A 27,495-nucleotide genomic window follows, 5' to 3' on the forward strand; every position below is an offset into this window, starting at 1 on the left:
TCTATATCCTGAAGTTTTCTGGACAAAATCACTTTCTTATGCATTCATTTGTATTCTAACTAGAAAGAAATCATCAGTGACAATAAGCATGAGAAGGTCTTTTTCAGATGTTTACACTGGAATAGTTATTTCTAACTTTTTAAATTTTTTGGCCACAGAAGTGTTTCTTCCCATGTGTAAAGTAGATGAATGTGGAATGGGGATGGGGGCAGCCCAGACCCCAATTTCCAGCTCCTAAATCTATGGACAGTCGGCAGTGGTTCTGAAGCTTTTGCGTGTGTTTAAGAGCCACCCGGGAGTCCATAAGAAATGCAAGTTATTGGGTTTAACTCCTGAGGAGTCTGATCAGAAGATCTGGGTGGAGTCTGAGAGTCTTAACAAGCACCCCAGGGGATGTAGAGGATGTGACCCTGCCCTACCATCTCACAATCTGTCATCCTTTACAGTGATGCTCAGCAGAGTCCAGTGTGAAAATTACCTGGCAAGCTGGTCCCAAGCGAGCCTCCTTCTTTGACTTACTTGTATAGTGACAGAGGCCCAAGATTCTCAACTCGCTTTAGCTGATTTTTCCCATAATTTCCTAAGGCACTCAAACCTGAAGCGGCAACTAGATTTTTTCCGGTTGGTGGAAAGAATTCTAAGAACTTGTTTATTTTAAAACATCAGTAATGATAGATGCAGAGACTGAAATTCCATCTAACGCTCATTTCCCAAATTATCTCAATAGAAGGAAGTGGAGCAACTTCTAGATCATGTGGAACTGGTAAGGACACCAGCTGAAACCCTAAAAATAGCTGCATGATGTTCCAAGCCCAATCAGGGAATTCCTTCCCGACAAATGACTTCAGTGGATTCCCATGAATGCACAGCTGCCTGGGGGGATGCAAGACTGCCACACGGGGCTGAAACAAAGGGTCTTAGATTTTAGAAACACTGATCACTCGTGAACCTACATTGGACCAGCTATTTTCTTGTCTAAGAAATTGGACATTGGTGAAACCTGTACGTCCAGAATAGGGGAGTTGTGCTGAGCAGGAAATATATTGCTCTTTCCGTTTGGGGTGTGGTAACACATCACACCTGGGTGCCCATATGTGTCTGGGCACCTGGCTGCCCATCCTGCCTCTCAGATTAGACAGTAGAGAAACTCCAGAGTAGGAGCCAGCATATGTGTCTTCCTTTTTTTTTTTTTTTGCGGTACACGGGCCTCTCACTCTTGTGGCCTCTCCCATTGCGGAGCACAGGCTCCGGATGCGCAGGCTCAGCGGCCATGGCTCACGGTCCCAGCTGCTCCGCGGCATGTGGGATCTTCCCAGACCGGGGCACGAACCCGTGTCCCCTGCATGAGGCAGGCGGACTCTCAACCACTGTGCCACCAGGGAAGCCCCTAATCTATTTTTTTAAGTGAGTATACTAGAACTTTAATATTAAAATGAACATTAACCTTCAAAACAGTCACCCTAAGAAGACTATACCTCTATTTCATTGCAGAGGCCATTTCTCAAAATATTTCTGGAGTCCTATTTTGTGAATTTCTTTAAAAATCAAGTTAGAAGCCGCACAAGAAAAAAGTCTTCTTACAGCGTTTTTTAACCTTTCATACATCTTTTTGACATGTGAAAAAAAAATTTTAAGACCATCAGCTATCCTCTGTCCTAAACCCCACCACACTTATCATGCCATCCCAGAAAGTTTAAACTTAAGTTGAAATGTTTTTTACTGTTTATTTAACGAAATCAAGGATTTTCTTTTTCAATCTGCCATCTCAGAATGCATTTTCAAAATAACCAACACATACACCATCCCCAGAATTTTTACTTACCCACTCAGAATCACTGTATTACATTTTAGTAAAAGCTTGTTTTTAACCAAAACACAAACAGTTTCATACTCCGTTTGATTATTCCCTTTACTCAACAGCCTGCCTCTGAATGAGGCCTTTTTCAAAACAAATCCATTCTGAATAGGGAGAGTTTACCATCATAAAATAAGAGATGTCATAGACTTTGAGAACAGTTTCAGATGGATTCTTAATAGATTTTATACTGATATCTAGAAAAGGAATATATCTGTTTGTGTGCTCAAAATCTAACTGGTTGATTAAGAAAATTAATCTTAGTCATTATCTACTTGTTACAGTTTTTAAACATAGGGATTATGCTCATAACACAGGTCACTATAGATTAGAAACTACGCTGTGCAGAGAGCAAAGTCTGATCCCCAGTTTATTAGTCATACAGTGTGTTAATCTAGGGCCTCGAAAGACAAGTAGTGAGAGAGACATTTGTATTTGTATAACATAAATTCATAAGGAAGAGCTAAATGTTATTATAGAATCATGTGAGTGTACGTGTCTGAGTGTGTCTGAGTGTGTGAGCGTGTGTGTGTGTGTGCGCGCGCATGTTTTCGGAGGTGTGGGGGTAAGTCAGAAAAAGCGTATATTCAAACTTACTTCAAAGACATTTTTGAAAATTGACCACTTCTATATAAATGATGAAAAAAATCTGACTGATCAAAAAGAGTTTGTAAACTACCCCTGCCATTAATGTGGCTTAGTTCTTTGTTTTTACTTACTAAAACTCTGTATCCTGTCAAAACCATGTTTCAATGTTTGAAGTCTGAATAGGCTTGGATAGTGGTGGGACATAACTTTTTAGTGAAAGGGAAGTCATAAATGTGATATCCACATAAGGAAGAGAAATCGACCCCTTCTGTCTTGTCCCAAGAAAACCTAATGCTGATGGTGATGGTGGTGGTGGTCGTCTTATTGGTGGTAGGGTAGTGGTGATGATTATGCTGTTGGTTTTGCTGCTGGTGGTGGAATTATTGTTAGCGGGAGTGATCCTTCTAATTTTTATCATGCCTTTTCCCCAGCTGGTTCCACTGAAGTGAACAATGTGGTTTCCTGAAGTTTAATATTATCTCATAAGCAAAAACACAGATAATGAGTTGCTTATGTTTTTTTTTTTTTTTTTTATGTTTTGAAAGAGTAAAACAAAATAAGCAAAAGTGAGAGACCACCTATTTTATCAGAATTAATATTTTTAGTCCATAGTGAACCTGGGACCAGAGACTTAATTTCCAGACGTAGCACTTCAGCCACTCACTGTGACATTCAGTGGTGTATTTATGCTTTGTTTTTCTCTCGTAAAGATTACAAAAATGTTCATTTTGAAGTGCCACTGTGGGTTTCTCATGAAATACATTTTTTATCAGCACCAGGATTAATAAGAATGTTCCAGAAGTTAAACAGATAAAACAGTAGACAACATGGTATTACGGAATTAAAATCTGAGGAATTCGGTTCAAATACCAGCTTTTACACTCTTAGGCTGTGTGGAGTTAGACAAGTTAATCTCTCTGAGCCTCTATAAACCATTTTTACTCATAACAGTTGTGATATCCAAGTGTGGGTTTTCCACACCAAGCAATTCCCCAAGTCTCTGGACACCAACTGTGTCCTACAATTTAACTCAGTTATGATACTAGCTTCTCAGAGTTAGCATGGGATCCCACAAGCTGAGGGTTCAGTCCCACAAAACTTCAGACACCAAGTGTAAGTTCTGGACCTCCCATACTTCTGACCCACCGGCTGTAAATCGGGGATTCCCACCATCCTCTCCTCGGGTTTTGTAATTTGCTAGATCAGCTCACAGAACTCAGGAAGAAGCTTTACTTATTATTACCAGCTTCTTATAAAGGATACAACTTAGAAGAGTCAGTGGATGAGATGCACAGGACAAGGTATGTGGGCATACCACCCTCCCGGCACCTCAGTCGGTTTACCAACCAGGAATTCTTTAATCACCCCAAACCCCCGCCCCCAAGCAGTTTAGGGCTTTTTATGGAGGTTTCATTACATAGGCATGATTGATTAAATCACGGCCATTGGTGATTACCTCAGTCTCCAGCTCCTCCCCTCCACCCGGAAGTCAGGGGGTGGGGATGAAAGTTCCGGTCCTCTCATTGTGGTCCTTCCAGTGACCAGCCCCCATCCTGAGGCTCTTCAGAGGACCCCAGCCACCAGTCATCTTATTAGCATAAGAATGACATTCTTATCACTCCAGAGATCCCAAAAGCTTAGAAGCCCTTGAGTCAGGAATTGAGGACTACAACAAATATGATAACAAAATATGCTCTTTATCACCCCTATTGCTCAGGAAATTACAAGGATTGTAGGATCTCTGTGCCAGGAACCGAGGACAAAGACCAAATATATATTTCTTATTATATCACATTATCACAGCCTCAGTTTCTTCATCTGTGAAATAGGATTATAATCAATACATCACATGGTAGTTAAGAGGATTCAATCTGGCACTTGTTAGCAAAGGCTTGGGACTGAGGAAGTGCTCCTTTGGTGGCAATTACCTTATTTTTTCCTGTTCAACAACGATACCCACTCCCTTTGTGCCAGTCTCTGAGCAGGGTACTCCAAGGGATGCTGGAAAAAAAAACAAGCAGACAGGTCACAGTCTACCAGGAACCTCAGCAGAGCTGTGTGGGCCCCTTAAGGGGATCATTTTTCTCCAGAGTAGAAACTTAGTTTGCAGAGCGGCTGGGCATTTTTTGTTTAAGTGTGTCAAGTAGCAAAGTGTCTGGAATGTCAATGATTAGCTTACTTCCACTCACAGTTTAGAGACCCACTTCATGTATCTGTTTAGAGATCGAGCATGTGATACCAAAAAAGGAAACTGAACATTGTTTTCCTGTGTGCTGAATCTAGAAAGCTAGTGGGAGCTCATGTCTGCCCAGTCTTTAAAAATGAGTTGTTGCTTACACATAAATAAATAAATAAATAAATAAATAAATAAATAAATAAAATAAAATAAAATAAAATAAAATGGAAAGAAACCTACACAGCTACGCTGGCAAGAAAGTGTTATTCCAATGAGATCAAATATTTTTGAAGTGCTTTGTGAATGGCACAGTATTCTACAAATGTTTGGCAAGCTTCCACATTTTATTACCTTTGTTATGTTAGCGTGGGTTATAATCGAAGGTTTTAGGATTGTAAAGAACATAAGTACTCCACTTGTGCTAAGGATGTTTGAGAGAGAAGAGTGAACTCGTGTGCACAAGAAAGCACATACGTCGGAGTTATGGGAAGAAGAGAAAGGGGGCAATGTGACTCCCATGTGCTGCCGTTAGCTTAAAATGTTTGAAATATTGTTCTATTTTTAAATAACTGCTTTTTCAAATTAGCCACTGAATTTGTTTCTGATGTGCAGTAGCATTCCTTTCACGGGATAAAATTCGTAGAAACATGCTTAGGAGCTGAAGAAAATTAAGTGGGACTTCTGTGTCCTTCACATTTCCAAACTGTGACCTTGAACTGAAATTAGGTTCCCATCTTTGCCCTCCTAAGACATTACTGCATGAGCCCCTCCTAATTTACTCAGATGTAGCCCCCACTCCCCAACACCCACATACACCCTCACCCCATGCCTCCCAGCTAATCTGAGGTTTCTCAAGGTGCCATCACATATGTTCTCAGGGGTAAGTTTTGGGGGGTTGCTTTTTTCATGCTTCTTGGCCTGCAGCCTTCTGCTGCTGCTTCTTATATGAGAGTGCAACTCTACTGGGCCATGCATCTCTGTCCTCATAGCATCCTTTTCTCCAGCCTCCAAGAGGGGGTCTGATTCTCCTTAACCCCCTGCAATACATCTGTACATAGTACATCTGAGATCAGGTTTTTCATAAAACCTTACAGAAGACTTGGTCATAAGCTCGGTGAAATTCACAACTGCTTCTAGAGTTGGATACTGTCAGGATTTCAGGCTCAGACCCAACCTCTGCACCCCGGTCTAGGTTCCATGGGCCTCCCCTGGCACCGTCCCCACCTCCGCAGTTCAGAGTCCAAGCCCAACTCGGTTCCCAGAAAAAAGAGAAGAATCTTCTCAGCCTGGTCCAAACCGAGCCTCCTCTTCCTCTGGGATAAGAGATCATTATTTCTTCCCTTTGGGTGAAATCCCACCCTTGTCTTAAGCAGGTAGAGTCTGACCCTCAGAGCTCGGGCATGGCGATCATGGGAGTCCTGAGAACCCTCCCAATGTCAGGCACATTTCACCTGAAATCACCACTCGTGGGGGCCGTGACAACAGTCCAGGCTGCATGACCCAGCCCAGCCATTCCTTTTCTCAGCCCTTCCTCCAGCCTGAAGTGAACAGAAGTTCAGGTAAGCTTGTCCTTCCTGACTAAGCTGGTTCTTCCTCCCAGTCATTCAAAACCAAGTATTTGGATGACAAAGTATGCTTAGCTTCTGTGAACAAAAATAATATTCTGGAAAGTTTGGGGGAAACCTTTTTCTATCTCTTCAGAGGTGGAGTTCTGTTATTATACCTAATCAACATTGCTAAGCGCCAAAGGACATCTCAACCTGAAGCATCTGCTTCTAGATTCCTTCTCTGGGTTCCAAGTTTCCCATTGCACGACAGGTGGCTGTTTGATCTATAACTAACATGCAGAAAAGTCCCACCCAGCAGTCCCTCCTACCACAGAGGAGGCTCCACCCCCAGGGATGCTTGCAATCTCTCAGTGGGGCAGCACATCAAAAGATACAGTCCAGCAAGAGGGAAGAGATATGGGAACATATGTATAACTGATTCACTTCGTTATAAAGCAGAAACTAACACACAATTGTAAAGCAATTATACTCCAATAAAGATGTTTAAAAAATAGTAGCTTAAACAAACAAACAAAAGATACAGTCCAGTGCCTTACTACATAAATGTTACGATTTTAAGTATATTTTTCTTAAACTTTTCAGCTCAATCATACAACTCCAGAACATCACTCCTACCAAGTCCTCAATCTGTCATGGCAGCATTAGAAATAAATATTCCCCACTGGGGACAACTTTATACCATCATGTGGTGGATGATCATCCTGGGAGTTAGGTAAAATGAAGTTGGAAAGATTTACAAAGCATGAAAGTCCTTCAGGACGACAATTTATTTGTTAATGTGCTAATTCCAGCCAGTCCTATCCCTCACCCCCACCCAACAATAACAGCAACACACAACCATTGCCTGTCCTTCATTGGCATAATTTTGCACATGCTGTTTGGATAATGTGGTTGGGGCAACAAATAAAGCCCATAAAAAAACAATATAGCAGCAGATCGCTTGTGAGTGCAGAGCAACTTAATCGTTGTTTTCAGCAAACCCAGACTGACAAAGGGGATTCTAATTTAAGTTGCGCTGATGGCATTTGTTCTAGACAAAAGCTAGTATTGACTTCAGTGGTTATTATTCTCCCCTGCAGTTTAAATTACTTTCTTCCTAGGAGCAAAAGAGCAACAAGAAAAAAAACTCTAACTTTATGTAAATGCAGTTCTCCAAACAGATCGTGTTTTGCATTCTGGAACCGCTAAGAGAAATGTGGTTACACAAATCTAAGGAATCCTAGAATTTTAGAGACGCGGCCATAAATATCACAAGGCAGTTTCCGTAGTCCGTGCTTCCTAGACTGGGGTGCCTGGGCCTTGATTATGCAGGGACACATCAGGGCTGTTCCGAGGAGACTACAAGATAAAGCCCCACCGAATGACATTGTTATAGGGCCTGACACAAGGTAGGCCATAGTTTATCGGTTTTGCTAGATGTTAGGTAATTTAAAACGTTATTTTAATACTAAAGCATGAACCTCAATGTGTGCAAATTCAAAAAAATCATCTGGAGTTTGGGGATCCCAGAGATGGAATGCAGAATGTGAGGAAACAAGTTAACTATACTGTAAATGCGTAAAACAACCCATCAAGGGGGTTCGGGCTTGGGGGAAATTGGTGTTGACCCTAGTAACTTTGGAAGTAAGTGGAGTCTGTAAGACCAAAGGCAAAAGAAACTGAAAGCAAGCTTTGTGCTTGAGTTGATAAAGTTGTTTCCCACAGGGGTACAGATGCACAATTCAGATTTACTATACCTGCATGCTGGAAATTGACAATTAAGTAAATGAATGACCGACAGTGGAGTCAGATTTCTCATTGTTGGCATAAGAGTTTACAGATAAGCAAAGGGAGAAGGCTAGAATGATCCATATGTTAATGGATCCACACTGGAAACACTGTATGTTTAGCTGAATAGAGGTATAGATGTGTCTGTATGGCTACATATACAAATATTTGGTTACATATACAAATATTTATAGACATGCATATAAATACAAGTTAATATACACACATGAATTTCTTTTCTCTGTCAGCTGAGAGGACCTAGAAGCAACAACACCAAGAATACCTAGACCTCAAACCTTGGTTTCTTATAGCATCCTCCAGTAAAAGGAACTAGGGCTCCTTGGAGACATGGTTGATGCTAGGACTGGGGCAGGAAACACCAAAGTTGAGTCTGAAGTATCTTATTGTGCCGGAAGGTTTTTGTAAAAAGTGATAAAAAAGAAAACCCCATAATGATAGACATATGTCAAAGGGACACAGAAGCCAACTAAAAGAGCTCCTAATGGCCAAAATTGGAACAATTTGAGCAAGAAAATAAAGTAGAATTGGATTACAACCAAAAGTAAAAATAAATACCCATAATATGTATATAAATAAATGATTGAATAAATAAATAAACGGAGAAGAGACAAATTGGCTGTGCAAAAAAATTCCAAATAATTTCTGTACTCTGCCCTCCCAGAGGTGGAAGATAACTGTCCACTTCTTAAGTGTGGGTTGTGCCTAGTGACTTCCTTCCAAAGAGGACAGTCTGGAACCAGGAGGAAAAGAGCTAACTCTGCAGTGGAGAAAACTGACAGATACTACTACCTCAGCCAGGAGCTCAAGGTCAACATCAACACTGAGAGGTCACATTGGTAGTATGTTCTCTTGATTTGATGTATTGAGAGGTACCCTTCATCTGGGGTCTTCCTTCCAAAAACCTGTAATCTAATCATGAGAAAAACATCCCAACTGAGGGACATTCTACAAAATACCTAACCACTAGTCCTCCAAACTGTCAAGTTCATCAAAGACAAGGCAAGTCTGAATAACTGTTACAGCCAAGGGGAACCCAAGAAAATTTGACAGCAAAAGGAAAGGTGGTACCCAGGACAGGATCCTGGAATAGAAAAAGAATATTAGGCTAAAACTAAGGAAATCTGAGTAAACTATGGCTTTAGTTAATAGGAATGTGTCAATACTGGTTCATTAATTGTAACAAATGTAACTTACTAATGTAAGATGCTAATAATAGGGGAAACTGGATACAGAGTGTATGGGAACTCTCTGTACTATTGTTGCGATTTTTCTATAAATGTAAAACTGTTCTAGGGGACTTCCCTGGTGGTCCAGTGGTTAAGAATCCACCTTCCAACGCAGGAGATGCGGGTTCGATCCCTGGTCAGGGAACTGAGATCCCACATGCCACAGGGCAACTAAGCCCGTGCGCTCTGAAGCCAGCACACCACAACTAGAGAGAAGCCCATGCACTGCAACTAAGACCTGATGCAGCCAAATAAATATTAAAAAATAAAAATAAATAAGTAAAACTATTCTAAGATTAAAAAAAGTATATTTTAAAGAAAAGCTGGATAGGTCGTGGGTGAAACACCAAGTATGATGAATCTTTAAAGAAACAGGTTGAAAGCAGGCTAAGTAAGGACTAACCTAGAATGCTGAGTGTCCTTTGATCCTTCTCTGCTTTAGGGGGACTTTGGCGGTGAGATTTAGGGACTTTGGTCGTGAGATTTATGCTTTATGGAACACTACCTTAAACTTTGGAATTTACCTAAGATAACTCCAAGGAAACTTCAAGGATTTACAATCTTCTGGTTGTTTACGAAGTGGAACAAAGAAGAAGACTGGGAGTTCTCCAATGATTAACCAACATATTTACATTATCCAGGTTTTAAAAAAACAACTTTACAAAGAATTAAATCAACCACTTAACAGTAAGACTTACTAAAATATTTTGGTTCAATACATAAAGACAATAAGTAAAGCTGCTTTCTTTTAGCAATTCCTTTTTATTCCTTTGGAAGTTTATATTGTGATTTTAAATTCCTTTGGAAGTTTATAGTGACTGTACATATTTATGCAAATAATCCCCCTGACTTCATTTCAGCAATTTCCCTCTTTTTGCCTTTTACACTTTCCAAAGCTAATATCCCAGGTAATTCTTAAGGTTGAAAAATCTCATCTGTTTAGTTTATACTTAAGACTTGAAAGCCTTTAAAATGTATTGCACTTATTTTTCATTATGTCAGGCCCAGAGTACCTGTTAAATTATAACTTGTATTTGAATCTTAAATAAATCATACTTCGTTATTAATCAAATGACTCATCAAACTAAGTACACGTTCTACTTTGTTGAGTATCTTTGTAAACATTATATGTAAACTTTTTCCTCTTTCTCCCTTCCTTCCCCTCTCCCTCATTTCCTCTCTTCCTTCCTATCTTCCTTCCTTCCTTCCAAAATGCTCATTGAGCATCTACTCTGCCCAGGATTTAGGAAAACAGTATAAAGAACACATGCTTGGTATCAAGGAGCTCACAGTCCAGAAGAAACAGATGAATGGAATGGGCAGATCGTGAAACCTCATGATATGAATATCAGACTAGGGATGTGCAAAAGACACTTGTGATGGGAACACAGAACATCTGTTACTCAGATGGGGGAGGGAGAAGTCCTCTCTGTGCAATCCCCTCTGTCACCCAGCACTGGGCTATCACTTTCAGGAGATTGCTTCCTCTGTCCTAGGTACTTCTGAAATCTGATAATTTCAATCAATTGACAAATGCATCAGATATAATCGAATCAACCAAGCCTTTCTGATCACATCCCAACTTCCCTTTATAGTATTCCCCAGAAGTAAAAAACAAGGTATTTGTGATTAAATCCTAGAAGGAGCAGTGAAATTCTTTCTGTCCCCTGGCCCTCTCCACATAAAATACATAAAACAGAAGGGAATTTAAAAAGTCATCAAATTTAACAGCTTCATGTATTATTTAAATATTTGCATGGAAAGCCAGATTTCTTTAAGGGTTTAGAAAGTTTGTGAAATAATGTTTAAAATATTTCTTTAAAACTTTCTTCTCTGATAACATTGTGTCCTTTTTAAGTTGTGAGTGATTAGGGATGCCTGCTTTTTACATCAAACCAAAGTGATAAATAGCTATCAAGCCATAATCTGATAGTGCTGGTCTCAATGACTATCTTGGAAAAAGAATGGCCCCATTGTAATGCTGAACAGGGCAAAGTGGAAGCCTGTCAGAAGGGTCTTAGTGTCATGCTTTTGCTCCAAAATTGTGCTGAATATCAAGGATCGTGTCATATTACTGTGTAAGGCAGTGCTCACATCCCTACACAAAACCGTATTATGTAGGCGAGATGAGGACCACCAGCAAATATCAACACTGACATACCAGTTCCATCTTCCAACCATCAAAGTTAGCAGTAGACTTTCTAAAATTTTATTCAGGGAGTGCTTTATTAAAATTCTTACTTACTATTTAATTCAAGAAAGAGATATGTCTAAGTTTGTGAACAGTAGAGGAAAAAATTCAGGAAAGAATTAAACATGTAAATTATACACGTAAATTACATGTACGTGTAAACTACACATGCCCCACTGTGTTTTATCACACGTTTAAATCAGATCCTGCAGACACTTGGCTAACAATGAATCTTAATGGAAGATGTTTATGAAACCACCAGACTGATATCTGAGTCCAGGACTTCTGACAAGAAAGAAACTGTTACCTTCACGATGCACTTAGTGTATTACCTGGCTTGAATAAACTGTGGGTGTGAGTCTGCATGCAGTTTTGGTTTGTCAACAATAGTTTCACTAACTAAGGAAAGTCCTGAAGGCAGTTCTTTGGTTAAACAGCACCAATGGCAGATCAAGCCTCTCATCTAATCCAGATAAAGAGTGTTCTGTGGAAGAGCTACACCCCGCCCCACCCAGGGCAAGCCTGCCACGCAAGGCGCCCGTGCAGGAATGAACTGACGGTGGTGTTTCCTACCGCGAGACGCTGTTACAGAGGAAGAAACAGAAGTTAGAGTTTCACAGAGACCAGAGGTCAGAAGGCACTTCCTCAATTACGGGGTTGACTTGATTCATCTTCCCCTGGAAACATCCAGGGTGGCAGTGGGCAGTAGGGGGAGGCAGGAACTTAAACAGGGGGAAGCGATGCAGAACCGATGACCAGTAACTGTTAGGGACTTCTGACCATTTGCACCCTTTGACTCAAACTCGTCCCTTCTGCTCCTCTTTACTTTCTTGGCAATAGTCATTACTCACCCTTTAAGATTCTAATCAGATAACGCATCTGCCAGGAAGTATCCCTTGTGTCAGGATAAATAGTCTTCCCCATCCGCATCACCCAGTTCCCATCACAGCATGTGCAGGTACCCACCTTGGGTGGATGAGCACCCCCTGAATCTTCCTTATGATGTCATTCCCCGCAGTGATTCATTCTCCCAGTCACCGCTTGGACATTTGCCCAGCAAACAAACTTAAAGACAAGTGAGAATGGTGCTAAAGGGGTGATGGGAAATTGTTGCTGAGTAGGACTTGCAAGGCTGAATGCAACCTATTCTGAAATCACCACTGTGGTCACCAATGTAGTCAGTCTAGGACTATAAGAGTCACAGAATGAAGACAGGGCTGTCTCTGTCTCTTGGAAGCAATAGAAAAATTATAACAAAATAAATCTCAGCGGGAAGAAGAGTGGTGTGCCTGAAATGCGTACATGTGAGTGTGTGTATTTGTGACATATGTGTGGATGCATATCTATGCCTACAGCATATACATTGTTTAGTAAACATCAGCCACCCTAGACATGTTTCCTTTTGCTCTTAAGAGAAATGTTCTTGGCATGCCTCGACTGGCACTAATTCAAATGAGATAATCCCAACAAAATCCCCTACCTTGTCTCTCCCAAACCCAGAAAATGTTCCAAGTTTTAGAGTAATTATTTCTGTCCTTTTCTCAAAGGTGGTTAGGCCAAATTACTAATTCCCAAACTAATCAAAAACAAGATCTCTGAGAAGCCTGTTACACATGATATTGGCAATTTTAACAGATTCAGAAGGAGCCTACTCAAGAAAACGTAAGGATGACTAATTTCTGCTCAAACACGATAACCTGCGTCCCAGAGACTTAGCAAGACTGTTTGATGCCTCTAAGAAGTTTTAAAGTTTAATACAAAGAGACCAACTTCAAGATAGATTTGCAAGAACGTGGTTTCTGATTAAAAAGAACATTATCTAGTCAAATTACTTGTGCAGTATTACTGTCAGATTTTCCCATATCATAGTTCAGAGGTCAGCAAACTTTTCCAAGCATGGGCCAGATAGTGAATATTTTCAGCTTTGCAGGTCTTACTCAATTCTGCCATTGTGGTGTGGAAGCAGACCTAGAAAATAGGTACCACTAAGACTCAGATATTAATTACAACGGTAACTGCAGCTGGGTTTCCAGGGCCCTTACCCCTTCACATTTTCGTAAGGTAGGTAGAATTGCTCCCCAGATAAGGAGACTGAGCAAACAGCTGATGATTGGCAGAACCTTAATTTTAAGGCGGTTCATTGGCTCCAGGGCCTTTACCATTAACCACTGGACTCTCCTGTCTCCACTCAGATGGCTGTTCTCCTTCTGCCACTGACTTGCTGTGTACATTAGTCAAGGTTCTCTGGAGAAACAGAACCAAGAGGATATGTGTGTGTATCTATTTATATCTATACCTATCTATAACTATTTAAAAATTTTAAGAAATTGGTTCATGGAATTGCGGACACTTGAAAAGTCCAAAATCTGCAGGACAGACTGGCAGGCTGGAGACCCAACGAAGAATTGCAGTTCAAGTCCCAAGGCAGTGGGCTGGCAGAATTCCCTCTCGTTCCAGAGCTCAAGTTTTTGTTCTATGCAGGTCTTCAACTGACTAGATGAGGCCCACTCCCATTATGGAAATAATCTGCTTTACTCAAATTCACCAATTTAAATGTTCATCTCCACCAAAAAACACTTTCGCAGAAACATCCAGAATAAGGTTGGACCAAATATCTGGGCACCCCATGGCCCAGCCAGTCGACACATAAAATTCACCTCTGCACGGTGTTTCTCTACAAAAACCCATTCCTGTTCCTGCCTGGTTTCCCCCGTCCTGACAGTCAAGTAGCGTCAAGTGAGTTGATTTTGAAAACAACTTTTGAGATTCTAACATCAAAGGTGCTATATAATTACCCAGGGTTTCTATTTCCTTCTTCTCCACTCCTTACCCCCTTTTCCTTGCTTCATCTTCTCCTCCCCCCCACCTTTTTCTGGGAAAAGAAAGATGTTAGAGAGAGAGAGCACGAGAGAGAGAGAAAGAGAGAGAAAGAGAGAGCGAGAGAGAGCGAGAGAGAGCGAGAGCGAGAGAGCGAGAGAGAGCGAGAGAGAGCGAGAGAGAGCGAGAGAGAGAGAGAGAGAGAGAGAGAGAGAGAGAGAGAGAGAGAAGTTTCAACAGCCATAGCTTTGCAATGTGATACTGCAGCACGCTGCAGCACTGTGATGCCAGAGGCAGATGAATCTAAAAGACAAATTCCAGTTTCAGTGAATATACTAAGTAATAAATCAGAACTCACCTATCTTAGAACTTTGATGTCTTTATAAGCCCTTTTCTTCTTACTTCTCAGATAGGTAATTTTCAAAACGGAACAGTTTGAAGAACTAAAGTTCGGCTCCCAATTTCCCATGAGTAAAGTTGAAAACCCATTCACATGCAATTATTTATATCACAGCCTTATTGCAAAGGGCGACTATTGGATCTCAGGCAGCTACAACCACTACCTTCTGAGTCCCCTCCTCGAGCAGAATATTTGCCTGTTCAGATACGGAGAAGAAGTGGCGTTCTATTCTCCACGAGGAAAGTCGCAGGCCTGGAATGACAAGTACAGGAAGAAGGCTACCTACTGGAGTATCTATGCTGAGTTCCCATGGCCAGCCTGCCCTAGTTGTCATCATATTTCAGAACGAATACTTCAGTTGAAAAGGCGAAAAGGCAAAAGATAATTCCTTAATATCAAATCAAACTAAAAGTACTGATTGCTAATTGCTACATGAGTAAGTTATGGGAAGTTGCTAAAAACCAAGGTTGACAACTTTCAAAAAAAAAAAAACCTTTCAAAATGAATTATTCAAAATCACCAAAACCCAGAAATAAATTAAATGTCCGTCAATTGATGAGTGGGTAAACAAATGTGGTATATCCATATAATGGAATACTATTCAGCATTAAAAAAAACATACTACTACATGGAACAACATGGATGAGTATCAAAAGCATTATGCTAAGTGAAAGAAGGCAGACTCAAAATGCGACATACTATACGATTCTACCAGTGTGATTTTCTGGAAAAGGCAACACTGTAAGGACAGGAATTAGGTCAGCGATTGCCAGGGGCCAGAAATGGCAGGATGGCGTTGACCACAAAGGGGCACGAGGGAACTTTGAGGGGGTGACAGAACTACTATATCTTGAAATGTTAAGAAAATCCCTCATAAGGAAGAGAAAATACATTTACAATACTGTACTGTATTTACCGATATTTCTAGGCTACACGGTTCATCTCCAAGTTTTTTCAAGTTGTTGCAAATCTCCAAAAATTCTTCCAATATATTTATAGAAAAAAGTTCACATATAAGTAGACCAGTGTTGTTCCAACTTGTATCATTCAAGGGTCAACCGTATACTCCTCACAAAGGCTAAAACTTACCATGTCCACACTGTGTTAGGTGCTTTCCATATATTATTTCATTTACTATTAAAAACAGCCCTATGAGGAAGATACTGTTAGCACTCCCATTTTTCAGATAAGGATAGAGACCTACACAAGTTATTGAACTTGCTGAAGGGCACTCAGCGACTTAAGAGGGAAGAGCTGATATTCAGACCCATGCTAGTGCATTGCCAGAGCTAGAGTTCCCACCCGCTAAGCAAATACTCCTCCATCCTTGTAAAGCCAAGTCATGTCTTTCAGAAGTAACAGGCTTCTCTAAACATTGCCTTCCATCTTTCAAAAATATGCAGGATATATGATTAGAGCCATGGGATTCTGTGAAAGGACTGTGGCATCACACAGGCCCAGATTCAAAGACTAGCGCAGCAGCATTATGGTCATGTGAACTTCAATAAGTTGCTTGCAGTCCCCAACTCCATCAACTGTAAAATTGGAATAAAAATGCTTACCTTGTAGAATTACTTTAGAGATTGAATGTGATATATGTATGAAAGCAACTCAGTAAAAGGTACTTTTTCTCCAAAGAATAATTCCCCCAAAGCCTAATTATTTGGTACTCCTAGTCATTGTAAATTGACATGAAAAAGCAACCAAACATTATTTTTCAAAGTTTTAGAGGTTTTAGAATGCCTGAAATCCTCGTGTACTTATAGTCGAAATTCAATCCAAGATTGGTTGAATTCGCAGACGCGGAACCCGCAGATACAAAGAGCTGATGGTACTACCGGGTTTTATGTAAGAGACTTGAGCATCTGTGGATTTTGGTATCCGTGGGGGTCCTGGAACCAATCCCCCATGAATAGTAAGGGGTGACTGTATTGAGTTGTGTACTGGTTGTGAAGGAGGGAACAAAATTAGTATTGCCTTGTGAGTGACCACTGCTGTTTTCAAGATAGACCTACTAGAACAAAGCCATCAAGATTAATATTGGACAAACCTTCCCCCTGCCCATTCCCCCTCCCAATCCTGCCCTCGCATAAAGTCTTTTCATCCATACGAAATCTGGAGTCTTACTTGTTTCAGGTGCTACATCTCTTGAAAGACATAAATGAATTGGAAACCATCACAGATTCAAAGAAGGCTGGAGTTAGAGCTGATTTGCGTCTCTTTAGTTTCATGTAATGCAGGCATCTCTTCCATAGTATCTTGATTAACCACTGAACGCAAGTCCTTACATCTGACTAGTGTTAGGAGAGTGCTCACCAGTTACAATGCAATCCCTTCCATTTTTAAACTTATGGAGCTTCCCTATAATTTAACCTCACTAGTCCTAGCTTTCATATGAACAAAGTCCCACTTCCACATTACCTCCCAACCCGTAGAGATAAAAAGAGAATCCTGTTGCTCGCTCTCATCCTCTTTTCTGGGTGATACAGCTTCCAGCCTTTTAAACTGTTCCTTATCAACAGTGTCCAGACTCTTGGCTCTGCTAGAACATCAGCTCTGCCCAGGATGCCATCACCCAAAGCTGCAATGAGTCTAAGATTGTACTGACTTTTTTTGGTAACACATCACCTTGCTGTTGGCTTAACCCTGAGCTTATGACGATAGAAACTGCATAAGGAAAAGATGAGGTCCCTGGCTCAGAAAAGTGGTGATGAGAACCGAGTACGCATGGTGGGTTGGACCAGGGCAGCAAATGCTGACCTTATTAGTACCCTGAAGGTCAATCATGCTGCCTGTGGCAGGACAAGCCTGTGAGGTTGTACAGTATATAAAATCCAGAAGGCCAGTGAGTTAATTCAGAATGAGCAATGACTGCTTCAGGAGCCAGATATGCTCAGATTCAGCACAATTTATTTCCCTTCTTTTACCCAAAGATACCATAAAATTTTCAGTCAAACACCTCCATGAAGTTTGTAGCTGCTCTAAAGACTGCAGAGTCTTAATCTATCAGCATGATAGCCCACTGAATCCCCTTCCTGCTGCTTCATATTGAGATAACCAGCTTCCACGGTCATAATAGGTGTGTCCTTGTTTGTATAGATGCAATAAAAGGGATCCAGGTGGGGAATAAACGTAGCAAGAGGACAGACTAAATATCTTCTTGACAAGGATTGAGAGGGAAAAACCATTAAAGACTCTAAAATGCAGTGTATGGCTCTTGCTAGATGCAAAGCTCCCTCCTACAGAACAAGTCTAAATTGGGATATCTGGCCTTTGGTCTCTCACTGTCAAGGCAAGAGCAAGAGAGAAAACTCTAAAATGGTTAAGAACAATGAAAGGAGGCTTGGAGGTGGCATGAAGGGGACCAACAGAAATGGTAGAGTAGTTTGGAGTTTGGAGTGGATTGGATTAAGAGGGAAAGGACATGGTGGGGGGAGTTGGGGAAATGACCTAAAGATGAACTTTGGAGAATGAGCAGAATTTAGATTGGGGAGGGTGGTATGAAAGAACTCTATGGGTAGAACAATTAGAACCGATTAGAATAGAAAATATGGAAGGAAAAACTCATTGGTAGGGTAAACGCATTCCATCGATGATGACAGATTTAAGGGGACATGTCTAGGACGAACTTGTGTACTGAAACTTAGGGCAAGACCAAGAGAGATTTAAAAAAAAAACTTGCAGGGACTTCCCTGCTGGCGCAGTGGTTAAGAATCCGCCTGCCAATGCAGGGGACACGGGTTAGAGCCCTGGCCCAGGAAGATCCCTCATGCCGCAGAGTAACTAAGCCCGTGCGCCACAACTACTGAGCCTGTGCTCTAGAGTCCGAGTGCCACAACTACTGGGCCCATGTGCTGCAACTACTGAAGCCTGTGCGCCTAGAGCCTGTGCTCTGCCACAAGAGAAGCCACCGCGATGAGAAGCCCGCGCACCGCAATGAAGGGTAGCCCCCGCTCGCCACAACTAGAGAAAGCCCGTGCGCAGCAACGAAGACCCAACGCAGCCAAAAATAAAATAATTTTTTTGTTTTTTGCGGTACGCAGGCCTCTCACCGTTGTGTCCTCTCCCGCTGTGGAGCAGAGGCTCCGGACGCGCAGGCTCAGCGGCCATGGCCCACGGGCCCAGCTGCTCCGTGGCATGTGGGATCCTCCCACACCGGGGCACGAACCCGTGTCCCCTGCATCAGCAGGCGGACTCCCAACGACTGCGACACCAGGGAAGCCCTAAAATAATTTTTTTTTAATTTTTAAATAAATAAATTAATTTAAAAAAAGAAATCTTGCAGAAGTAGTGAAAGAATATGAACAGCTTCCCTGGAGCCCAAAGGGGACATAGGATCACCTTTTGGAGACAGAAAATGAGAGCATTTGGAGAAAGTAAAATAAAGTATTACTTTGCAAAGTAGTTGGAAACCTTATTGAACTTGATAACCTTGAAAGATACAGACTAAATGTATATACATTCAAAAGTGTGGATACAAACTCACAGTTTATACACACATCATAGGTCATTAAGAGGAACTAGGGATGTGTCTGTATCCTGAACAGAGGGTTAGCATCACAAAGGGCAATGATGTCTTTTCTTAAAACACAATATCTTGGGACATCCCTGGTGGTCCAGTGGTTAAGACTCTGCTTCCAATGCAGTGGGTGTGGGTTCAATCCCTGGTTGGGGAACTAAGATCCCACATGCTGCGTGGCCAAAAAAAAAACCCATCTTTTCTAAAGTAACATAGGTTACTCTCCAATGACATGACCCAGTGTAGCCAGTCTTGAGTTAAATCTTAGACTGGGGATTCCGTGACACACAGATGACATTTCTGAACAGAACCGTCTTCTGATGGCCTAGACCCCAAAAGACAGTCCCTTGCTCCTTAAAAGATGTCCAGTTTCCTTTGAAGTAGCTTGTGTGTCAGGAAGAACTGACCTTATTTTCTCTCTTGACTCTCTTGTACTTTCTGGTCTGTACATTTCTAGATATTCCTCCAGCCCTTGGAAATACTTAAATAATGGAATTTGGGATAAGCGTTGAGAAGATCCTTCTGTTTTACAGTAACTTTGGTTAAAAATGAGAGTGCTATTAATACGCTGTTTTTAGAGACAATTTATTTGTCTATGTATTATATCACGTCAGAATATCTCAATTTTAGTCATTAGCTTGCTCTTTCTACACCACAGAGAGCCCGGGAGCTGTTGCTATGTATTACTAACGGCAAGTTTCAACGTCACTCCTGAGTTTCTATTCCACAGAAAAAAATAGATCCAACTTTTTAAAATACTTGTTTTATAAAATGAGGGGTTTTGGTGAGGAGGAGATAGGTGTCTCTTACCAACATTTTGTTTAAAAACATATCTAAATTCCGTTAGAACCACAAAGCACAATTTTTATCATGATTCCTTTCTTCTAATAGAGAAACAGAAATAAACAACTTGGGGCCTTTGATATTGTGTTTAACTGGCAACACATTTAAATTTTTTACAAAAGCGTAAACTGAAAAATTGTGTGTGTGTGACAGGGGAGGGCATTGAAGCAGACATTGGCATGAAGAACAGTGTCTGGTCGCCATGGCTTAGGGAAAAAGGAAATGCCCAAAAGGCTTTGAGGAGAAGCAAATTTGCCTTATACCTAGAGTAGCCAAAAGGAGGTTTGGTGTAAAAAATAAAAGGACAAGGCACTGCCTACCTTCGAGACCCTAATTTTGGCCAGGTGACTTAACTTGGTGTCTGCCCTGGGTGCAAAGTAAATTGTTTCTTTGCCTGGCGTTATGTCTCATTTCTGAACCTACAGGCTCAACACAATAGCATGGAAGAGGTTAAGGCAATGAAGCTCTGCAGACACCTCCAGCTTGGCCGCTTTTGGAGCTGCGAGGATAGTGGAGCTAATGACTCAGAACCGTGTGAACTCTCTCAGGGCTTCGTGTCTCCATGGTTTGCCCTGTGTTTGGCACAGATAATCAAGCATTGGCTGGAATAAACATTATGATAATATGGCAGGGAAGTCTCACATCCATCCTAGTGAGTGCCCTGACGGTGGGCTGGAGACAGAACACTCAGTTGGCAAGTGCTCTGATGTGGACTTTAACGGCTCTATAAATGATTAAGTTGGACATATTCCAAAGTAGAAAAATCATAGATAAAATTTAAGATTTTTTTCTTTTCTCTTTTCCTTTCTCTTTTTCTTTTTTGTCTGTCTCTGTGGGTCTTCATCTCATTTCTTTTCTCTCTTTCTTTCTTTTTCTTTCTTTCCTCCCTTCCTTCCATACTTCCTTCCTTCCTTCCATCCTTCCTTCCTTCCATCCTTGTTGACCTTACCTTTCCTCCTTTTCTTTCTTTTTCGTTTTTTTTCTCTTTACTATTGAGGAAGTACCATGGGGATCATTCATAATATTGAACTTTAAACCTGGAAGGGACCTCAGCGATTATTTTCTCAAATCCTTCCATTTGTGGTATAGTCAAGAGACCTGGAATAAGAAGGCCTGGATTTTAGTTTAAGTTTTACCACCTGTCAGGTGCATATCCTGGGTAAATACACAATCTTCTTGAAGCCCAGTTTTCTCATCCGTATACTACAACTGCTAGCTGGGGACAAGATCTAACTCTCCGGCCTCTCAGCCCGGTGCTCCTTGTGTTAACTCCACGATCCTATTGGCTCCTTCCTATTTGCCAGCCAGGTGCCTTCCCCGCAGACCCCTAAACCGTCTCCCTTGCATTGTCTGTGTTCCCTTCATACACATCCCTGTGACACCAGAGGACAGCAACTCATGCCAGAAAAGGCACTGGAGGAATTTAGTCTTCTAAGTTCACATCAATAAATCCCCTGATCCTCCAACAGTATGAAATTAAACCACAACAGAACAGATACCCTTTCTCACATCCTGCTTCCGTCTCATGTCCCACCCTCCACGTCAAACCCTTATCCTTGCAAACTCGGCAACAAAGTCCATTCAAAAGGAAGACTTCTTTGATGCCCTAGATGATGGAGTTCTCCTGCACTGTGACCTTACAAAGCACTGTCCGTTCAGAGCACCTGTCACAATTTGTCATCAAAAGTGCATGGTCCTGTTTGGCTCTCCCATTGCCTACCCCTCTCCCCTCCATTATACTGTCCAATTCAGAAAGTCAGAAAGCATATCTGTTGGGCTCATTGCTGTTATCATCAGGGGCTTGCTTAGCGCCTACTACAAGGTGTGTCCTCAAAAAAAAAAAAAAAAGCACGCCAAATGAGTAAATGAATGGATTTAGCTTTCTGATGCATGCTCTAACAATGCCCATCAATTATTGAGAGTGCCTGCCAGGTGCTACAGATTGATTGTTTGGGTCCCCCCCAAATTCATGTATTGAAACCCAACCCCCAAGGTGATAGTACCAGGAGATGGGGGGGTCTTTGGGAATGATTAGGTCATGAAGGTGGAGCCCTCATGAATGGGATTAGTGCCTTTATAGAAGAGACCCCAGAGAGCTCCCTCACCCCTTCCACCACGTGAGGACACTGCAAAAAGACAGCCTTCTATGACCCAGGAAGTGAGCTCTCACCAGACTCTGAATCTGCCAGTGTCTTGATCTCAAACTTCTCAGATTCCAGAACGCTGAGAAATGTTTTCTGCTTATAAGTCACTGGTCTCTGGTACTTTGTTATAGCAGCCTGAATGGGCTAAGACACCAGGTTCTGAACTAGGCATTTTACATAACTTAGCTTACTTAATTTTCAAAACAACCTCCCGAGGAAGGTATCACTAATTATGTTTTACAGACAAGGAAACTGAAGCCAGTGAAAATGCCAAGAAGGGACATCCAACTCAGCTTCCACAGTCAGGAAAGCTTTTCCACAGGTGACAGTGATGACACCTCACTTAATTCCTTCCAAGTCCTGCTAAAACCAAACTTAAGTGATGACCTTATTTGGCGACTTAGCATTTCAATAGGGGGGGAGAGAGAGAGATAGACAGACCGAAAGATGAATTAATATCTCACAATATGATCACACAATTGATATTCATCAAGGCTCTATTAGCTATGGAAAATATCAATAAATTTGAGAAACAACCACCTAGAATACATCTGGGCTAAGCTGGTTGAACATGGAAGGTATGAGGATTTTTTCTTTTGCTTCTCCCCCCTCCCCCAAGTATAGCCCCTTGGAAACCAAGGACTGTCCCCTTCTGGCTCTCTTAAGATACTGATTCCAATCTGTCAAGCACAGGTTTAGCTGAATTTCAGCCCTAAAGATGTGGATCTCTTTATTATCTCCTCTGTCATACAAGAGCATTGTAACGCCTGTTCTTTAATTGAATTACAAACAAAGCACCACTGTGCCCTGATAGGAAAAGTCACATTTATTTTCATCCTGGACACTTGCTCTGTGGGATCACGCCAGTGAATGCTGCTGTCATCCCCACTCAGACTTAGTCAGCTGAGTTGGAAGAGATTTTGTGTTTGTTTTATTTTTTTTAAGAAAAGAGATTAGTGAATACATGTCTGTTTGAAAGCAAATTCCTTTTTGAGCAAAACACCAGCTTGGAGCCCTGGTAATGAGTCCTCTCTCTCGTCATCTGGTGAGCCCTGACCTACGGGTGAGAGTATTAGATAGTAAAAGGTTTATTTAAAGGAGAATCAGAGATAAAACTCTACAATTCCCTCATCTCACAAATGCACAGTTTTCTTTTCCTTTTATGCTCTTGTGTTACATCTTTTGGGAAGCTGTTTTCTCATTCAAACCACCCCTACTGGGCAGGCATGTCTGGAAGAGCTGCAGGTGTCCCCTGGCCAATGCTCACAAAGACTACTTGTTAATCAGCCCTGTCACGTGTCTTCTGACCCCCTTCCTACCCTGCTCTCTCCACATCTTTCCCAGCCAACCACCATTGCTACTTCTGAAAGGGAAAAAACAGAACGGCCAGTCAAAAGAGCTATTATCATAAAGATTCCTTAACAAGGCCTGGGGCTTTCCAGTAAATCAGCTCAAGCTTTTGCTCTGCTCTCTCTTCTAGCTATGATGCCCCCCCTTTCCCCATTCACTGGTCACTGCAAAGCTTGTTGAATCGGCTACATTCTGTGGTCACTGGATACTCCACCAAGTGTCCCTCCAGGAGCCTCTCGGCCACAATTATTATATGTCAGCACCAGTCAGGAGTGCGCTGATCATCCCGGCTCCACAAAGTGCCGCACTGGTGACACTGCATGCGACGCTATCTGGGAGTTTTATACAGAGGCTCTGGAAGACCAAATTAATCGTGGTTTTTTCCCTCCAATCTTCTACACTTGATTATTAACTGGTCTGCCTAGGCAAGTCCTCCCCCTACTACTTGACAGAGATGCAAAAGGAGAATGTTAATTCTGTGACATTATGACTTGGGAAGAGGTAATTTACTAATAAGAGTCAGTGTTTGTAGAAGGTGCAGGGGTTGGCATAGATAGATACTCTGTGTCAGTTATGTACTGTGGACCTGAAATTGAAGGAGGCTACAGGGTACCTGCAGGTCCTACAGGGGAGGTTTATTTGCTCCCCCATGTCACCCCACCCCACCCCACCCCATGCAGAAACCAAGCAACATACGTCTCTGGACTGAGTGCATGCACTCAGAAACCTGAAAGGAGGAAGCAAGTTAAAGTCTTTTTTTTGGTTTCACCATGTGGTGTACCGCAGAGAGAAATAAGACCTCTCTCCAGCGTCCCTTGTGCTGTATTAAAATGGGATTTTACTCCTGCAAAGGGCCAAGGCTGTTTATTGGTAAAATGCTCTGTGTCCAAAAATTGTCTTGAGATCCTTTTGTGGTATATTTTCTATGAAAAGCTAAGAAGGGCTTCCCCTGGTGGCGCAGTGGTTGAGAGTCCGCCTGCCAATGCAGGGGACACGGGTTCGTGCCCCGGTCCAGGAAGATCCCACATGCCCCGGAGCGGCAGGGCCCGTGAGCCATGGCCGCTGAGCCTGTGTGTCTGGAGCCTGTGCTCCGCAGCGGGAGAGGCCACAACAGTGAGAGGCCCGCGTACCGCAAAAAAAAAAAATTTTAAAAAAAGAGAAGCTAAGGAAAAAAAAAAAGAAGGGAAAGAGAAGAGGCCACCTCACTTCAAGGGTGACTAACCAAAGGAAACAGTTTTTCAAGAGGTTTAGACAACTTTACAACAGATGGCAAATGACATGTTCTTTTTAGATAAATAGAAACCTTTTATTCTACCACTGAAAAAATCCTCAGGAAAACTTGATTTAGAGCACCGGCTTACCTTTGTAAGTGAAAACCTCTAAGATATGGTCCATGGAATGACATCCTTATGGCTGGGTTTGGGCAACTGATAACTAGGTCTCAGAGGTAAGGTTACACAGAAGGCTTCCTGTCAAAGTCAACAACAACACAGAGGTCAGGACACTCGGGAAGCCTACTGACCTAGTAAAACCGAAACCGAAGCTGCCTTGGGAAAGACGAGGGGGAAGCAACTGCTGAACCACAGTAAAGCATGTGATGTTTTCTCAACCCTGACCTGATTTATCAGGCAGCAATCAGCCTGGAGTTTCTGTGATGTTAGAGAATTATGGATCCATCTACCTGCTACAGGAGTTTAAACCAGATGGCCTTCTGAATGACTAAGGCTCACTGACCTAAAGATACGTGAGATTTCTCAGACCTGCTTCATCTTTCACACTCAGGCAGTTCTCTCACAGGGACATGGGTGATCTCTCTAATTGTGATAAAATATATGTAACATAAAATTGACTGTTATAACTTTTTCTAAGTGTGCGATGCCATGGCATTAGGACATTCACATTGTTGTACAGCCATCACCACCATCCATCTCCAGAACTTCATCTTCCCAAACTGAAACTGTATCCATTAAACAATAATTCCCACTCCCCCTTCCCAAAAGCCCTGGCAACCACCATTCTCCTTTCTGTCCCCATGACTTTGACTACTCTAGGTACCTAGGTGAAATCAAACAGCAATTGTCCTCTTGGCTGACTTCATTTGGCCTAATGCCCTCGAGGTTTATCTGTGTTGTAGCATGTGTCAAAATTTCCTTCCTTTTTAAGGCTGAATACTATTCCATCTTTCTCTTTTTATAAACAACTTTATTGAGGTATAATTTATATACGATAAAGTGCATCAATTTTTAGCGTGCTACTCAATAATTTTTAGTAAACTTGTCAAGTTGTTCAATCATCATCACAATCTGGTTTTAGAACGTTTTCATCATCTCAATAAGATCCCCCCCATGGCCATTTACAGTACATCCTCAATCCCCAACCCCTTTCCCACCTCCAGCCCTAGGCAACAACTGATCTACTTTGTCTCTGAAAAGTTGCCTTTTTTGGATATTTCTTTTTTTTTTCTTTTAGGCTGTGTTGGGTCTTTGTTGCTGCGTGCAGGCTTTCTCTAGTTGTGGCGAGCAGGGGCCACTCCTCGTTGCGGCGTGCAGGCTTCTCATTGCAGTGGCTTCTCTTGTTGCGGAGCACGGGCTCTAGGCATGCAGGCTTCAGTAGCTGTGACACGTGGGCTCAGTAGTTGTGTCTCGCAGGCTCTACAGCGCAGGCTCAGTAGTTGCAGCGCAAGGGCTTAGTTGCTCCGCGGCACGTGGGATCTTCCCAGACCAGGGCTCAAACCTGTGTCCCCTGCAGTGGCAGGCGGATGCTTAACCACTGTGTGACCAAGGAAGCCCCTGGATTCACAGAACTGGAATCATACATTAAGTTGTCTTTTGAGTCTGGCTTCTTTCACTTGGTACTTAGCATGTTTCTGAGGTCCATCCGTGTTGCCACATGTATCACTATTTCATTCTTTTTTATTACTGAATAGTATTACATTATACAGATATATCACATATTGCTTATCCATTGACCAGGATGGACATCTGGGTTGTTTCCCTCTTTAACTATTATGAATAATGTTGTATGAACATTGGTATGCAAGTTGTTGTGTGGACATATTTTCATTTCTCTTGGGTAGATATCTGAGGGTGGAATTACTGGGCCATACGACAAGTTTACAGTTAACTTTTTAAGAAACTGTCAGACTGTCTTCCAAAGTGGCTGCGCCATCAGGAGGTCTGCTTGAGGGTAAGTAAACACATCTTTCAAATGGGTTTGTTTTTCCTTTGTGACCTTCCCAATGTCAAATGTTCTGCTGCTTTTCACCTCTGACCCCAGCTCAGTCAGAAAGCCAAGCAGTGGGCGTGATGAATTAATTCTTCAAATAGTTCTCATTTTCACATCCTTAACTCACAGCTGAGTTCACATTAAAATCAAACAACCTTGAAAGCTCAGAAGAAGTATTATGAAATGTTCTGTGAGACCTTGGGCAAGTCACATTGGTCATCTAGGGCCTCAGGGCCCCCATTTGTCAGTGAAGGATTAGGCCAAGATGACTTCTAAGGTCCATTAAGGGCATCTCTGGATGTGTCTGTGGACCCAGAACAATCCCTTGATGGGCTTCGAGATACTTAATGCACACTGCCTGGGTGTGGAGGTAAAGAGTTTCTCAACCATGCAAATACAAACTCAATTAAGGAACTGGGACTTTCCCCTAACCATGGACCTTAAAACTGGAGAAAGAGGGAGCTACAGATGAAAGAATGACCTTTTTCTTCCTCGGGCAGGTTGAATGGAGGGACACTCTGACTTTCTCATTCTAGCCAACCGCCTGGCAGTACATTCATGGTGGGCACTAATTAACATGCCTCTGTAGGTCATGTTCTTGACTTTTGAAAACTATCGACCATCTGTCTAGAAGCTGTAGTGTATATCACTCATTGGAACATTTTTATTTTAGGAACTACATTAGTTTCCTAGGGCTGCTCTAACAAAGTACAGTCGTCCCTAGGTATCCGTGGGGGATTGGTTCCAGGAGTGCCCCGCATACCCTAATCCACAGATGCTCCAGTCCCTTATATAAAATGAGGTA

The 27,495-nt window shown here is 42.0% G+C and overlaps 1 long non-coding RNA gene across 1 annotated transcript in view; it reads right to left on the reverse strand.

Annotated features, from left to right (window-relative positions):
• LOC117195639 (uncharacterized) overlaps positions 1-27,495 on the reverse strand; it is a 206,891-nt gene that overhangs the window by 174,153 nt on the left and 5,243 nt on the right. Inside the window, exons 2-3 of the long non-coding RNA XR_007474587.1 lie at positions 24,827-24,934; positions 4,372-4,444 (exon numbers count right to left, since the gene is read on the reverse strand). This is a non-coding gene — a long non-coding RNA (uncharacterized LOC117195639). The remainder of the gene's footprint in view (positions 1-4,371; positions 4,445-24,826; positions 24,935-27,495) is intronic.

Source organism: Orcinus orca, chromosome 21 (genome assembly GCF_937001465.1).
Source record: "Orcinus orca chromosome 21, mOrcOrc1.1, whole genome shotgun sequence".
In the NCBI taxonomy this organism is placed as follows: Eukaryota; Metazoa; Chordata; class Mammalia; order Artiodactyla; family Delphinidae; genus Orcinus; species Orcinus orca.